Here is a 16,684-nt window from a genome sequence, read left to right as displayed (position 1 = left end):
TTCGTTATTGACGTTGTTTACGTTGTCTTCCTCCTTCCTCCCATAACAAAAAAACTGACCCATTGACGCTTCCTGCTGAATTATACGTATGAGAAACCCTTTGATCTCCTGTATGTTTCACTTTTGGTAGTATCTCATGGAAGTATAGGAAAACCATTCTAAGCGTTCATAGGGTTAGATACTTCGTTGCATAGGTAAGGGTAGGAAAAAACTAAGGAAAGTTTGGAGAACACTGTTGCAAATGGCAGCAGATTCGAAAGTGATACGTAGAAAGAGAGCCAATGTGAAGTGAATGAAAGTGCAGGGAAGTAAGCGTGACAGATCAATGTAAAAGATGGTAATGTAGATGTCTCCACGATTCGAAGCGTAGCACATAGAAATAGAGGCAACTGCAAAGAGGTAGTGTCAACTACAAATGTATATCTTTCGGAACATATGTGTATTAAATATTGAGAGAAAACGACATTTCAATGTATGTCAATAAATATTCACACTTCTCACCCTCACCCTTATCAATAGAAATAAAGAGCGTCCATCCGAACAGAAAAAGCTCATAAAGGTTGTGCATGTTTATGTATGTATGTGTTTGTTGTGGACAGGGTGAGGGGATAGTTGTTACGTGGATTACCTTGGTAGTTAGCTATGTATTGTCCTTCGCGCTATGAGTTCCTTTATTACCTTAGTAAGTTCCTTTCCATCTTGGGCCATAGTGTGTTACACTACTGCTCTACTAGAAGCCAGTTAAATGTCAACTGGCATTTCTGGAACATGATAAAATTAAGCCATATAATCGCCACTAGGCTCAAATACCTAAAAGAGAAAACCGTAATTCTGCTGCACTTCATGTCTTTGTCAGAGGCCGGCCGCGGTGGTCTAGCGGTTCTAGGCGCTCAGTCAGGAACCGCGCGACTGCTACGGTCGCAGGTTCGAATCCTGCCTCGGGCATGGATGTGTGTGATGTCCTTAGGTTAGTTAGGTTTAAGTAGTTCTAAGTTCTAGGGGACTGATGACCTCAGAAGTTAAGTCCCATAGTGCTCAGAGCCATTAGAGCCTTTGTCAGAGTCGTGACTCAACTTTCCTAACAAGTATTTTCAATTGGCGCAATTTACAACTCATGATAAATTAATCCGCATTTCATTACAAAAATAATACCGAGTTCTGATGAAACAAAAATATCTTAGAAAAGATACAGCAAGTGTAAAGTTACTGGTAGAGTTTGAGAAAGGAATTCCTTTGAAAGTAAGTCCGGATACGCCCCAAATTGAAATAGTGTGGCCCTACATAACAAAATTTAGGATAAATCAAACAATTAACGCGATTCGACTGCTAGAATATTACTTAGACAGGGAACGCATACTTTCCACAACGATATACAGCAGGCACTAGAAAAGAAAACAACTTACAGAATTCTCAGTATACGCAATAAACATCTCATCATGCATGAAAATGTGTAAAGCAACATGGCTTACAGCTCCACACACAGCAAAAGGCATGAGGACTCAGTCTGAAGATGGCTCACGAACGTAAGACATCGAGCAATCACACTTTTTATAGAGTGAGGGGCCCCTGCCAGCTGGGTCAACTCCAATACGTACATACTGTGCTGAAAACTCATGCACAGAACTGCTACGTGCAAAGTTCACAGTGATTTATTTTGTTATTAATTGCAGCAAGAATTCTATAAAAACTCTACTCATTGCTGAAGATAAGTAGTACGTTTCGCATCGAGTGGTTATATGCTAATTACTAAGTGCAAGTCGGTATAACCTCGTCTAAATAGGAAATTCATAGCAAGGAAAATTTAATTTAAAAGAAGACGAAGTAAATATTCCAGAATTCGAATCGAGAACAGCTGCCAACATGAGTACCAATTAGGTTCCTTTCGGAGTATGCTGATGCATTAGCTCCATACTTAATAATCATATACAACCATTCGCTCGACGAAAGATCCGTACCCAAAAGCTGGAAAGTTGCACAGGTCACACAAATTTTCAAGAAAGGTAGTAGGAGTAATCCACTAAATTACAGGCCCATATCGTTAAGTCGATATGCAGCAGGATTTTAGAACATATATTGTATTAGAACATAATGAATTACCTCGAAGAAAATGGTCTATTGACACACAGTCAACATGGGTTTAGAAAACATCTAGCTCTTTATTCACATGAAGTGCTGAGTGCTATTGACAAGGGAATTCAGATCGATTCCGTATTTCTGGATTTTCAGAAGGCTTTTGACAGTGTACCACACAAGCGGCTCGTAGTGAAATTGCGTGCTTATGGAATATCGTCTCAGTTATGTGACTGGATCTGTGATTTCCTGTCAGAGAGGTCACAGTTCGTTGTAAGCGACGGAAAGTCATCGAGTAAAATAGAAGTGATTTCTGGCGTTCCCCAAGGTAGTGTTATAGGCCCTTTGCTGTTCCTTATCTATATAAAAGATTTGGGAGACAATCTGAGCAGCCGTCTTCGGTTGTTTGCAGATGACACTGTCGTTTATCGACTAACAAAGTCATCAGAAGATCAAAACAAACTGCAAAACGATTTAGAAGAAATATCGGAATGGTGCGAAAAGTGGCAGTTCACCTTAAATAACGAAAAATGATAGGTCATCCACATGAGTGCTAAAAGGAACGCGTTAAACTTCGGTTACACGATAAATCAGTCTAATCTAAAAGCCGTAAATTCAACTAAATACCTAGGTATTACAATGATGAACAATTTAATTTGGAAAGAACACACAGAAAATGACGTGTGGAAGGCTAACCAAAGACTGCGTTTTATTGGCAGGACATTTAGAAAATGTAACAGATTTGTTAAGGAGACTGCCTACACTAGGCTTGTCCGTCCACTTTTAGAATACTGTTGCGCGATGTGGGATCCTTACTAGATAGGACTGACCGAGTACATCGAAAAAGTTCAAAGAAAGGCAGCACGTTTTGTATTATCGCGAAATATGGGAGAGAGTGTCGCAGAAATGATACAGGATTTGGGATGGACATCATTAAAAGGAAGGCGTATTTCGTTGCGACGGAATTTTCTCACGAAATTCCAATCTCCAACTTTCTCTTCCGAATGCGAAAATATTTTATTGACACCGACTTACATAGGGAGGAACGATCACCAAGATAAAATAAGGGAAATCATAGCTCGTACGGAAATATATAGGTGTTCATTCTTCACGCGCGCTATACGCGATTGGAATAATAGAGAACTGTGAAGGTGGTTCGATGAACCCTCTGCCAGGCACTTACATGATATTTGCAGAGTATCCATGTAGATGTAGATGTACAATGTCTAAATATAAATCCACATAATTGTCTCCCAAGGAAGTTAAAACACTATATATGTAGCATGTTTAACATTAACGCTCAGAAAAATACGGCACACAGTGTTCCAAAATTGGATAAAATCAAACAAAGCAAAATCTATACAAGTCGCAAAATATCGACAAATGCTCATTGATATGGAGAGTGACGAAATTAAATGTTATGCCTTTCGAATGGGTTAGTAATAAACATATTCTATACTGAGTACTGAAACTTACACTCCTTACAAAGGCACAAAGGGCAAATCTTGGGAGATACGCTTCCAGGTCATGGAAGTTTCTGTGAAATCCATCACCTTAAACTTCACCAACAAAACAGTTTTGCGTAAACTACATGCTCGCTCTGAATCATTAACATGATTGTACTTCTATTGTGCTCTTCCTGCACACAGCCGGAGTGCATGTAACCGCACGTCGTGCCGCAAACAGATAACTGCGCCATCACACTCCTAACAATATCTTCCGCTAAGCTTGCCACAAAACAAATGCCTCTTCAGACACTCGGGCTATAACCTGATTGATCAGTTCAGCCGTATCGTAAAGTATACTTCCTGATCACACAATGGCCCAAAGGTCAATTTCACTGCTCGCAATCGATAAATAGTTACACAGTAGTATCTTCATACGAGACCCGTGTAACTAACACGGCAAATGACTGAATAGCTAGTTGCTAGTGTAAGAGCCAACTTTAAGGCAAGTAAACAGCAGCAAATTGTCTATACAGCTAAATATATAGGTACATCCATTTGTGTTATCGTATTTCCATGGAACTCTTACTCAGCCAGTCTCATGAAGAAATCAAGATGTTACTGGAATCAGATCGTAGCCAATACTGGTGACACACCCAGTGGTTTTAGTGGGCGAGAATCTGTCCCGCACTGAACTCTACAACTTTGGGCTGAAATAGTTGGTGTTCACCAAATTCCCCACCACGAGTCGGGCTACTTCCCCTTGGTGCAAATAATGACTTATTACCTATTATTATAATATATATCTCCCTTAATAATTTCTTTTCATTTTTGAAACTCCTATTAATTGCGATTGCTCATAATGCTAATAACATGTAATTTAGGTTTCGTTATTTATCACCATAACCTTTTCCCTCAGTTTCTCTGTTCTTGTAAAATCTCCTTCCTCTCGAGGGTGCAGCGGGTTGGGGGTGGGTGTGGGGGAGGGGGAGTGGCGGGAGAGTGATACCCATTCTGTAACGCCTCCTTCGAGGGATGAAATACTTCATCTTTTCTGGAATCTGAAGGGCCAACTTTCTCCAGTCGGATATGTCCCCCCAGCCCCTGCCCAATGTGCCAGGGAAAACGTTCTTCTCTCGAGAAACTAAGCCGAGATTACTTTTTTCTTGTTTTGCTGTTGTTGCTCGTTAACTTAAAGTGTGTGTGTGTGTGAGAGAGAGAGAGAGAGAGAGAAAGAGAGAGAGAGAGAGAGAAATCTGTCGTGAAACTACTTTATACTACTTTACTTAGCTACCTGATTTATCTAAGACAATTTGTGCTGTAATCTCAATCAAAGAAACAATGAAGAAAGCGAACACTATTGCTCCTCATGTTATGTGTCACAGAAGCTTTAGATACTTCTGAATGCCATTGCTTAATTCTGCGTGAATCCTAATATCAAATGAATATTTAAGTACGTGCTGACGTAAGATATTAAATCAGCGGCCTGTTTATACGGAAGTGGAATTTTTTCTGTGAATAAATGTTTTCAATACTTACGGCTTTCCACTAAAAGCAATTACACTTGACTTCTAATGTACGTATTCTGAACAATAGTCCATTAAATTCCGTGTGTTGTAACATGTAAATGTTGTGCTATGTTATATTATGAACTTACATAATGTGGTTAAAGATTTTTAAACGTAATCAGGAAGACCACTGTTAAGCGCTAACGTAGTATGTTCCGGGTATCGTAATTTGATTCAACGACTTGGTCGCAAAGATATTTGGATACCTGAAAAGAGCTTCCCCGGGTAGTGCTCACTTAAATATAAGAACGATATCAGTCTCTCAAATTCAAGGATTAGGAATGGCATTCCAATCAATCCCAGACCCGTCGTTGTTCGCGCCCTCTTATGCTCGTACGGGAACCGAAATTTAGTGCTGTGTGGTTATCCACTGGGATTACAGCAGCGGAATATACTTCATGTGTAGCATACGAAGTAGACAGTGCTCCAAAATCGATGTGTATTGAGAGTAGTCACTGATGCGGACATAGAATAGGAAGCTGCCTCGGATGTTACGTGGAAACACTATAGATGGAGATTGATGCGATCGTTTTTGGTTTCTTCCTAGTTGGATGTGATCTCTCGTCTAATCACGTTTTAGTATCTATTCACTCGTGCCCTTCAACGCACAACAAGCATCCATGTAGATTCGCAGACTCACTACCCTCCCCTTGCTGTTGCAGGGAATAAAAGGCAAGTGTGCATCCACCGGTGGAACTACATACGATGTTAGACGAATGTTGTCACTAGAAGTCGAATTGCCCGTACACACGTCTGGCTTCAAGCTGTCTGCACCTGTGCATTTCTCAGCTTCGGAGCTGCGTGGACAAATTGATTTAGAAGAGGAAATAAGGCAGAATATGGCGACTTGGTGCAACGAACGAGTGTTTTAATTGAACAATATGAACTACAGCAGTTTGTAATCAACAATAAAGACTGTCGCAAGAGGAGCAACCATGACATAGAAAAAAGCCAAATTTGCTGTATGTGGACACTAGAGGCCGCCACAACAGTGGAAGAAATTTAAAAAAAAGGAGAATCGCTCTTCATTAACTGTACTACCAGTATACATACTACATGACAGTGAGGCCTAAAAGTGCAGTCGTAATGACTTTGAGGAGATTTACGTTGGTTTCTAAACAGACTTCATTTATTGAACACACACATCATTTGCAGTAAATGAAACATAAAGATGGAGGTTCATGCGATCGTTTTTGGTTTCTTCCTAGTTGGTTGTGATCTCTTGTCTAGTCACGATTTAGTATCTATTTACTCGTACTCTTCAGCGCACTAAAAGCATCAATGTAGTTTCGCAGCCTGCCTAATTCACTACCCTAACCTTGCTGTTGCACGGAAAAGAACGCAAGTCTGCATCCATCGGTGGAACTACATACGATGTTAGACGAATGTTGTCACTAGAAGTCGAATTGCCCGTACACACGTCTGGCTTCAAGCTGTCTGCACCTGTGCATTTCTCAGCTTCGGAGCTGCGTGGACAAATTGATTTAGAAGAGGAAAGAAGGCAGAATGTGGTAACTTGGTGCAAAGAACAAGTGAGTGTTTCAGTTGAACAATACGAACTACAGCCGATTCCTTTTGACATCAGCAACAAAGATCGTCACAAGAGGAGCAACCATGATACAGAAAAAAGAAGAAATGCTCTCTATTACCCGTACTACCAGTATATACATGACAATGAGGCCTGAAAGAGAAGTCGTAAAGACTTTGAGGATATTTACGTTAGTTTCTAAACAGACTTCATTTATTGGACACACGCTTTACATATAACTGTAGTGTGGCCAATGTATCCTAAGATGTCAGTGTTGAATAAACATAGTCTATCATTTGCAATAAATAAATAGGTCTTCATTTAATTTTAATGAACTTCTGTGCTCCTGTTACATTCAAATGATATGTCCTCCAAAACAAGTTATTCTCGGAAAGATATCAAGATTTTCCTCTTACCCTATCCGCTCATCCATTTTTTCACCTATAATGATGGTTTTCTTTCCGTATTGCTCACTGCCGCGACACAACGCTGCGGTAGCGGAAAGCGAAACTTGCTTTTTCCTTTCAGCCCTCGAGGTGGTGGTTAGTGTTTAACGTCCCGTCGACAACGAGGTCATTAGAGACGGAGCGTAAGCTCGGGTTAGGGAAGGATGGGGAAGAAAATCGGCCGTGCCCTTTTCAAAGGAACCATCCCGGCATTTGCCTGAAACAATTTAGGGAAATCACGGAAAACCTAAATCAGGATGGCCGGAGACGGGATTGAACCGTCGTCCTCCCGAATGCGAGTCCAGTGTGCTAACCACTGCGCCACCTCGCTCGGTCTCAGCCCTCGACTCTACGGTAGAGAGCTCCATGTGCGTGCAGTACTGATGTGCGCTTTATGGCGCTCCTAATCACATGGAGCTTCATGTTAGATCTACATCTTTCCATCCGCCATTTTTAAATCGATAGCAGAAGCAGCAAGTGATTTGCAGGTGGTAGGTCGAAGATATCATACAATATTTATTTTATTTATTTAACCTCATATAACTAGCGCCATCAGTCCCTCTCCTCCCTCGAAACGGGTTTCACAAATACAGTTCCTTTTCTACATGGCAGATACCTAAGGAATAACAATTTAATACAACGAATAGTATTAAAATGAATGTATGAAGTGGATAGGTGAGTAAATAATGCTGACTATGAAGTAGCAAAGTTCACACTGGCAGTAATTCTACTACAGTAGCTGCTGCCACTAATAGTATTGGTACTAATACTTGTCACAATAATAACAACAATGATAGTGTCAGATTTAAAGAGAATTCATAGTTGTACAAAACAGATGTTTTCGGATACAGCGAATTCTGGGAAAGGGAAACTTAAGAAGACTGCATCAGCTAAGAATACTGCGAAATGAGAAAGATCTGTTTGAAAAGGATGTGCAAGTGCTCACAGGGACAGTGGTAATCCCTATACACTGACGGAAAAAAAATCGCAACAACAAAATATAATTAGTATCAGTAATAAAATTTTGGCAATACAGTTTTCTAGGTAACATACTTAAGCGATTAACACTGCCAGATCACAGTTTAATGTGAGCGCAAGATAAGACACTGAAAATACTGGTACATTAGTAACCAGTGTAATAACCAGAATGTTGTATGCAAGCATGCGAACGTGCATGCATTGCGCTGTATGGGTACCGGATGTTTGTTGGATGGTGTTCCATGCCTGCTGCACATGGTCGGTCATTAGAGGGGCAGTTAATGTTGTTTGTGGATGACGTTGGAGATGTCGTTAGATGGTGGCCCAAATGTGCTCGATTGGAGACAGATCTGATGATTGAGCAGGCTGAGCAACACGTCGACACTCTGCGGGGGATGTTGGGTTACAACAGCGGCATGTGGGCGAGCGTCATCCTGTTGTAGAACACCCGCTGGAACGCTGTACATGACTTACCGTACAACTGCTCTAATCACCAGACTGACGGGTTCAAATTTTTAGTCAAGATACGCAGGATAACCACCGGAGTGCTCCTGCTATCATACGAAATCGGACCCCAGGCCATAACTCCGTCTAGCACGCGTCTAGCGCGCAGACACGTCTCAACTTGCCTCCTTCTAAGCAACATACAATCATCAATGGCAGAGAGGCCGAACAAGCTTTCATCAGCAACCGGCCGTTGTGGCCGAGCGGTTCTAGGCGCTTCAGTCTGGAACCGCGCGACCGCTACGGTCGCACTTTCGAATCCTGCCTTGGGCGTGGATGCGTGTGATGTCCTTAGGTTAGTTAGTTTTAAGTAGTTCTAACAAGGGAACCTCCCCATCGCACCCCCCCTCAGATTTAGTTATAAGTTGGCACAGTGGATAGGCCTTGAAAAACTGAACACAGATCTTTCGAGAAAACAGGAAGAAGTTGTGTGGAACTATGAGAAAAATAAGCAAAATATACAAACTGAGTAGTCCATCTGCAAGATATGCAACAACAAGGATACACTGAAACAAGGTGCGCCGTGGTCCCGTGGTTAGCGTGAGCAACTGCGGAGCGAAAGGTCCTTGGTTCAAGTCTTCCCTCGTGTGAAAATTTTTTCTTCCTTTATTTTCGCAAAGTTATTATATGTCCGTTCGTTCATTGACGTCTCTGTTCACTGTAATAAGTTTAGTGTCTATGTTTTGCGACCGCACCGCAAACTTGCAGTTCGGAAAATATTCATTGACCTTGTTATTGAAGTCGCGAGCTATATTTGCTGGATTCATATTGCCCACGGAATACATCTCACGTATTTAATGCACTCCCGTCCAAAGTTGCGAACAGTCAACTGCCAGCCAGGGAGCCTCGTTAGCAGGAATACTCTCTCTTCCGTGCGCTGTTGTCGACTGACGTCGTGTGTTTCGATGTTTGTTTAGGTGTAGCATCCTCATGCTACGGCGCAGTTACCTCGCATCGGACGGACAGATAATAATTGTCTGAAAATAAACTCTTCACTCGAGAGAGGAGTTGAACCCAGGACCTCTTATTCCACAGCTGCTCATGCTAACCACGGGACCACGACACTCCTGAGCTCGGGCTCACTTTGATGTTGTATATCTTGCACATGGACTACTCAGTTTGTATATTTTACTATTTTTTTCATAGTTACACACAACTTCTTCCTGTTTTCTCGATTGATCTGTGTTCAGTTTTTCAAGGCCTATTCACTGTGCCAACTTATAACTAAATCTGAGGGGGGTGCGGTGGGGAGGTTCCCTTGTAAGTTGTAGGGGACTGATGAACTCAGATGTTAAATCCCACAGCGGTCAGAGCCATTTGAACCATTTTTTTTTTCATTAGAAAACACAACAAATCTCCCCACGCACCCTCTCCACAGAGCTCTCGCTTGACACCACTGAAGTCGTAAATGGTGGTCACTTGGGGCCAGCAGAATGCACGCCACAGGGAATCTGACTCGGAGCTGTCCTTGAAGTAAGCAATTTGTGACAGATGTGTCACTGTGGTGTCAATTGCTGCTCAAACTACTGCTGAAGATGCAGTACGATGTGCTAGAGCATTGTTGATTGTAACTATATTTCGAGCACAATTGTAGTGAACGCCTTTTGTAACTGAACGGATGTGACCTAATGACGTGGGTTCTAAGCTACGAAACCTGTCGTTACATAAATCATTTGCAAGAGCAGACAACCGGTTATGATGCTAGATACCTATTTATGGCTGCAGTTTTCCCCCCATAGTAGATAGTTGTATTTAAGTACCTCTCATTTTCTGTTGTGTACCAAAAGCTCTATCCCCATGGTGTTTTTAACAACGGTGTGATAATCACCACGTAAGATCTATTTAGTTGCGCACCAGTGGTCGATGGGAAAGGGTGTGAGCATTGCAACAGCGTTGTAAGGTGTTTCTCCTTAATAATAAATACATTAATGCTAGCGGGGCCTCCACTTTACGTATAAAAATACAGCAGGCTTACTGCCCCCTTTTCGCCCGCCATCATCTGTGCCGTCGGCCTACGGCCTCAGAACAATGTCAACATGTAAATATTTGAACAGGGCTCTCGCAATCAGCCTAATGCCGCTGGCGGGGTATGTGGCTTGAATGCCTCCTACTGTGCAGCGTATCACCGTCTAACCTTCATCGTCGAACATCACAGTGATACATTCTTTACATAGCTCTACCAAGATTACATTTTCAAACTCTGCTATATATCTACAATATTATATGCGGCAGCTTATTACGTTTATAGCACTAATATAGCGTACAGTGCAAAGTCACTGCTTCCATTGTGACTGTACCTGATCATGTGTTACTATATATATTTCCATACATTTGAGAGGTTGGCTGTCAATTATCTTTAAAATACTGCCTTACAAAAATATTCTCCTACAATAACACAAATTTATGTACTGTTGTTCTGAAGATATCTCAAAGTTACCCGCAACCAGGTTTTTTCCTATATTTATATTTGTGAGCAAATGCTTTTCATAATAACAAGCCATCTTCTTTTCCACGATTTTTGTCTCGAATTTATTTTGAGCAAACTAATATCGAAGGAATTCCACCTTTACGAATACCAGATGTGATATTGTAAGTAATCAAGGGCAAAAACAGAAAGCTTATTCTTTTCGCATGACTTAAATAATTAGACTGATGGAAAGCCACCACAAGGAAATCTGCTACAACACACGGAATGATAGGAAGAAGCATACATTTATTTGGTTTTCTCTGTACTCCCTTGCACTCCGCTACGTTAGACATAATTTGTAGGTATTTGTGCATCTGACTGTCCCTCGGTCTCTCAGGAGCTTTACACTGATTTCTTTTCCTGTTCCTCCTCACTCCAGTCGTTTTCTTACTTGATCCGTCTACACGACATAGTTCTATAGCATCATAAACCCACTGCATCCATTAACTACATTAACATTGTTTACAGTCCTCACATTTTACCTACATATATTCCTTTGTACAAAACTTATTAATCTTATGACCTTATACCTTAGTTCTAGGTCGCCGAACGGCATCAACAGATTCACTTGGTTGGGGAAAACTCTTTATGTTTGTATCCGTTTACACTTCATCTCTTCAGCCACTTTCCCTAGAAAATTTCGAACTACAGCAAACTTTCAAAATGTCTGCTTACAACAGTACGTTCATCAGACTTAAATATTTCACCACTTACCAATTTATTACTTTGTTTCAAAAGGTCTAGTCCAATCAGTGTCAGTTATGACACTATTAATAATAATAAAATATTGAGAACTTTTAGCTATTCCTATCTAAATAAAAGTTGGAGTACAAACTTCAGACACAAGAACCACTATTGCGATAAATTTTCAATGATAATTACTTGAAACTTTTGTCAAATGTGACATTTATTGCAAAACTTTTTTTCAGAACAGTTACTGCTGCTGAACGGTGATATTCTATGTTGTATATTTAGAGAAATAATTTTATGTTTTCGGACACTGATGCTACATTAATGACTGGAAGAATAAAAGATCTCTGTTTCGTCCTGTTAGTCGAAATCTACATCCACATCTACATTTATACTCCGCACGCCACCTAACGGTGTGTGGCGGAGTGCACTTTACGTGTCATTGTCATTACCTCCCTTTCTTGTTCCAGTCGCGTATGGTTCGCGGGAAGAACGACTGCCGGAAAACCTCCGTGCGCGCTCGAATCTCTCTAATTTTACATTCGTGATCTCCTCGGGAGGTATAAGTAGGGGGAAGCAATATATTCGATACCTCATCCAGAAACGCACCCTCTCGAAACCTGGACAGCAAACTACACCGCGGTGCAGAGCGCCTCTCTTGCAGAGTCTGCAACTTGAGTTCGCTAAAAATATCCGTAACGCTATCACGCTTACCAAATAACCCTGTGACGAAACGCGCCGCTCTTCTTTGGATCTTCTCTATCTCCTCTGTCAACCCGGCCTGGTACGGATCCCACACTGATGAGCAATACTCAAGTATAGGTCGAACGAGTGTTTTGTAGGCCACCTACTTTGCTGATGGACTACATTTTCTAAGGACTCTCCCAATGAATCTGAACCTGGCACCAGCCTTACCAACAGTTAATTATATATGATAATTTCACATCAAATCGTTCCGTACGCATACTCCCAGATATTTTACAGAGGTAACTGCTACAAATGTTTGTTCCGCTATCATATAATCATACAATAAAGGATCCTTCTTTCTATGTACTCGCAATACATTACATTTGTCTATGTTAGGGGTCAGTTGCCAATCCCTGCACCAAGTGCCTATCCGCTGCAGATCTTCCTGCATTTCGCTGCAATTTTCTAATGCTGCAACTTCTCTGTACACTACAGTATCATTCACGAAAAGCCGCATGGGACTTCCGACACTATCTACTAGGCCATTTCTATTTATTGTGAAAAGCAATGGTCCCACAACATTCCCCTGTGGCACGCCAGATGTTACTTTAACGTCTGTAGACGTCTCTCCATTGAGAACAACAAGTTGTGTTCTGTTTGCTAAAAACTCTTCAATCCAGCCACACATCTGGTCTGATATTCCGTAGGCTCTTACTTTATCAGGCGGCAGTGTGGAACTGTATCGAACGCCTTCCGGAAGTCAAGGATAATGGCAACTACCTGGGACCCTGTATCTAATATTTTCTGGGTCTCATGAACAAATAAAGCGAGTTGGGTCTCCCACGATCGCTGTTTCCGGAATCCATGTTGATTCTTACAGAGTAGATTCTGGGTTTCCAGAAATGACATGACACGCGAGCAAAAAACATGTTCTAAAGTTCTACAACAGATCGATGTCAGAGATATAGGCCTATAGTTTTGCGCATCCGCTCGACGACCCTTCTTGAAAACTGGGGCTACCTGTGCTCTTTTCCAATCATTTGGAATCTTCCGTTCCTCTAGAGATTTGCGGTACACGGCTGTTAGAAGGAGGGCAAGTTCTTTGGCGTACTCTGTGTAGAATCGAATTGGTATCCCGTCAGGTCCAGTGGACTTTCCTCTGTTGAGTGATTTCAGTTGCTTTTCTATTCCTTGGATACTTATTTCGATGTCAGCCATTTTTTCGTTTGTGCGAGGATTTAGAGAAGGAACTGCAGTGCGGTCTTCCTCTGTGAAACAGCTTTGGAATAAGGTGTTTAGTATTTCAGCTTTACGCGTGTCATCCTCTGTTTCAATGCCATCATCATCGCAGAGTGTCTGGATACTCTGTTTCGAGCCACTTACTGATTTAACATAATTGTAATTGTAAACTGTCTAAGCTGCGTTGGTAAAGTACCGGAACTTCAAGCGCTGATAGAAAGCACCGAAGCTGAAATCGTTATAGCTGCACTTCAACTCATAAGGACACAGTGAGAGACAGGTTTGTATCGACGGATATGTTTCCTCATTGCGACGGCCTTTTGCCAACGTACTGGGAGGGCCCATATGCTACCTGTTCGTCGAGGTGCTGCATCAGTAACCTCCCCATGATCCACGTCTGCTTCCCGCGGAGTGCACCCTTCATTGAACCACACAGACAGAAGTCGGAAGGTGCGAGGTACGGGTTGTAGGGTGGATGAGAAAGAACAGTACAATTATGTCTATCGGTTGCGCGGCCTTGCGTTGTCAGTAAGAAGTTCGTTTGCGTTTTTGTAGCGCCGAACAAGCTGAAGCATCTACTTCAATTTCCTTAAGGCAGCACAGTAAATTTCAGAGTTAGTCTTTGCTCCATGAGGGAGAACATCAAACAGAACAACCCCTTCAGGTTCCCAGAGGCCCTTCACTAAGACTTTACCGACCGAGGATGCGGCTTTGAGTTTTTTCTTCGGTGGAGAGGTGGTATGGGGCCATGGAGTGGGGCCCCTCCATGGACTGCCGTTTTTGTCTCCGGGTCTAAGTGAAGAATTATTGTTTCACTGTCTGTGACGATCTTCGGCTAGAAATTGTCACTCTCAGCCTCGTAACGCTTAAGCAAATCAGCAATTCCGTCGTTGCTCTATACGGTCTTCTCCTAGGCGGCGAGAACCTCAGCGGGCACACAACTTTGAGTACCACAACTGGTGGACGAGTGTGTCAGCACTACCAACAGAGACGTCCAGTTGAGCAGCGAAGTGTTTCATTTTGATCCGTCGGTCACCTCGAATGAGAGCGTCCACACATTCTAACATTTCAGGAGTGGCAACTTGTGCGGTCGGCTAGCGCGCTGGAGTTCGGAGAGATTTGCGCGACCTTGTTGCAATGATGATAGATGACCAGCCCAACGACTCACCATGCTTTTCGTGCCTCCGTAGACATTCTGCAAGCGCCTGTAAATATCTGCTATGCTCTGGTTTTCCACCAAAAAAAATTCTGTGACAGCTCTCTCCTTTGAAACTCACCTCCGTTACAGACGCCATTTTGAAATCTACGTTTATAGGAACTTTGTGAAACCATAGGGCGTATATTCCACGATGCCCCACAACAAATTTAGCATTTTTTCGACCGAAACTGGCAGAGGAAAAGAATGCTTTGCATTGCTTATTGAACGCCCTCTCAGTACGTACAGAAGAAATGTAGACGTGTATGGAGTCGTCTGGTGATCAACAGATTTTTTGAGTTCTCTCGCTCAGTTTTGCCACTTGCAGCGGCATCTAGTGTAGTATTGTACATTTCCAGTATATTCCGTTCACTGTTGGGAGTATAGAAACTGTATTCTGGTGCGCCCATCCGTCTCTTTCTTCGTGACAGGGAGGTCGTTCCGATACACCGCAGCGTAATCATCACAGTGAGCGGACGCATATGCATGTAGCCTTTGGCTTCTCAGTAATGCGACACGCTTCTCAGCCTGAAACGCTCCGCAGTGAAAGGAAATAATTGTCTATCTTGCCATTAATTACAATGATGGTGATGTCTGTATCACACTACTTGTTTCTGTTTTAAAATTTTAGTGGAAAAACGTCCTCTCGCTCGCTACACTTAGAACTTAAGAGGACAACCGCAAGAGTTAGAAATTACAAGCGTACAGCGTACAAACATACATCATCTCTTTAAAGCATAGTTGTAATACGTTTCTAAGATTCAGTCCAGTGCGAAGTACAGTGCAGAGTTAATGCTTCGTTCTGAGAATAAAGACACAAGCACTGGCAAAATTATTGTACTTCTTATCTTTTCCTGGAATAGTTGCAGGAAAGCAGAAATATACTGAATCTTTGTTCACAGATGGTATCTCGAGTGCCGCTCACAAAAGCACTTTCGTTTTATAAAGATAGTTCTCAGTGATATTTACTTGCTTTAGTTTCGTCAGCCACGCTGATGCATCAGCTTTAACAGAATATTTCCAAAAGTTTATTACGAACAAGGTGATCACTACAAGTTGTGTGTAACACTGAACGTAAAACGACGCTGATTATCCAACTTCATTGTCATTGATTTCGTAGTTGTGTACGTTACTGGTCTTCCTAGCAGATTAGTCTATGATTTACCTCTAATCTCTCTAACATTAATATTCACTGAATTATTAGTATTCTACGTCACAATTACTTGATGGATGTCTTCCAGTCTTCGTCTTCCTACACGGTTTTCACCCTCTAGTATCATTTAGGCTATTCCCAGGCGTCTCATCACATGCCCTATCATCCTGTCTCTTCTTTTCTTCAGTGTTTTCCATATGCTTCTCTCTTCGATGATTCTGCGGAGAACCCCCAGTCCATATCTCATCAGTCAACCTAATTTTCAACTTTCTCATGTAGCACCACAGTTCAGACGCTCTGATTGTCTTGTGTACCGGCATTAGCATTGTCCATGATTCGTTACCATACAATACTGTGCTCCAGACATACAGTCTTATGAAACTACTTACTCAAATTAAACTCTCTGTTGGTGATACGAACAGACTGCTCTTGGTCGAGAATTCACTCTTCGCTTGTGCTGATGTGTGTTTTATGTCCTCGCTTCGGCCGTCGTGGCCGTTAAGTTTCGTGTTATTCTTATGTCTGATTGTTCTCATTACTTTTGTGTCTTTCCGGCTTACTCTCAGTCCACAGTCTGTACTCATTAGGCAGTCCATTCCGTTCAATAGATCCTTTAATTCTTCTTCATTTTCAATAGAAGTGTAATCAGTGAATCATACCATTCGTATCTTTTCACCCCAAATATTAATCCCACTCTTGAACCTTTTTTTTTAT

Source organism: Schistocerca nitens, chromosome 5 (genome assembly GCF_023898315.1).
Source record: "Schistocerca nitens isolate TAMUIC-IGC-003100 chromosome 5, iqSchNite1.1, whole genome shotgun sequence".
Classification (NCBI taxonomy): Eukaryota; Metazoa; Arthropoda; class Insecta; order Orthoptera; family Acrididae; genus Schistocerca; species Schistocerca nitens.
The sequence above is the reverse complement of the archived record's forward strand: the minus strand, read 5'-3'. Positions refer to the sequence as shown.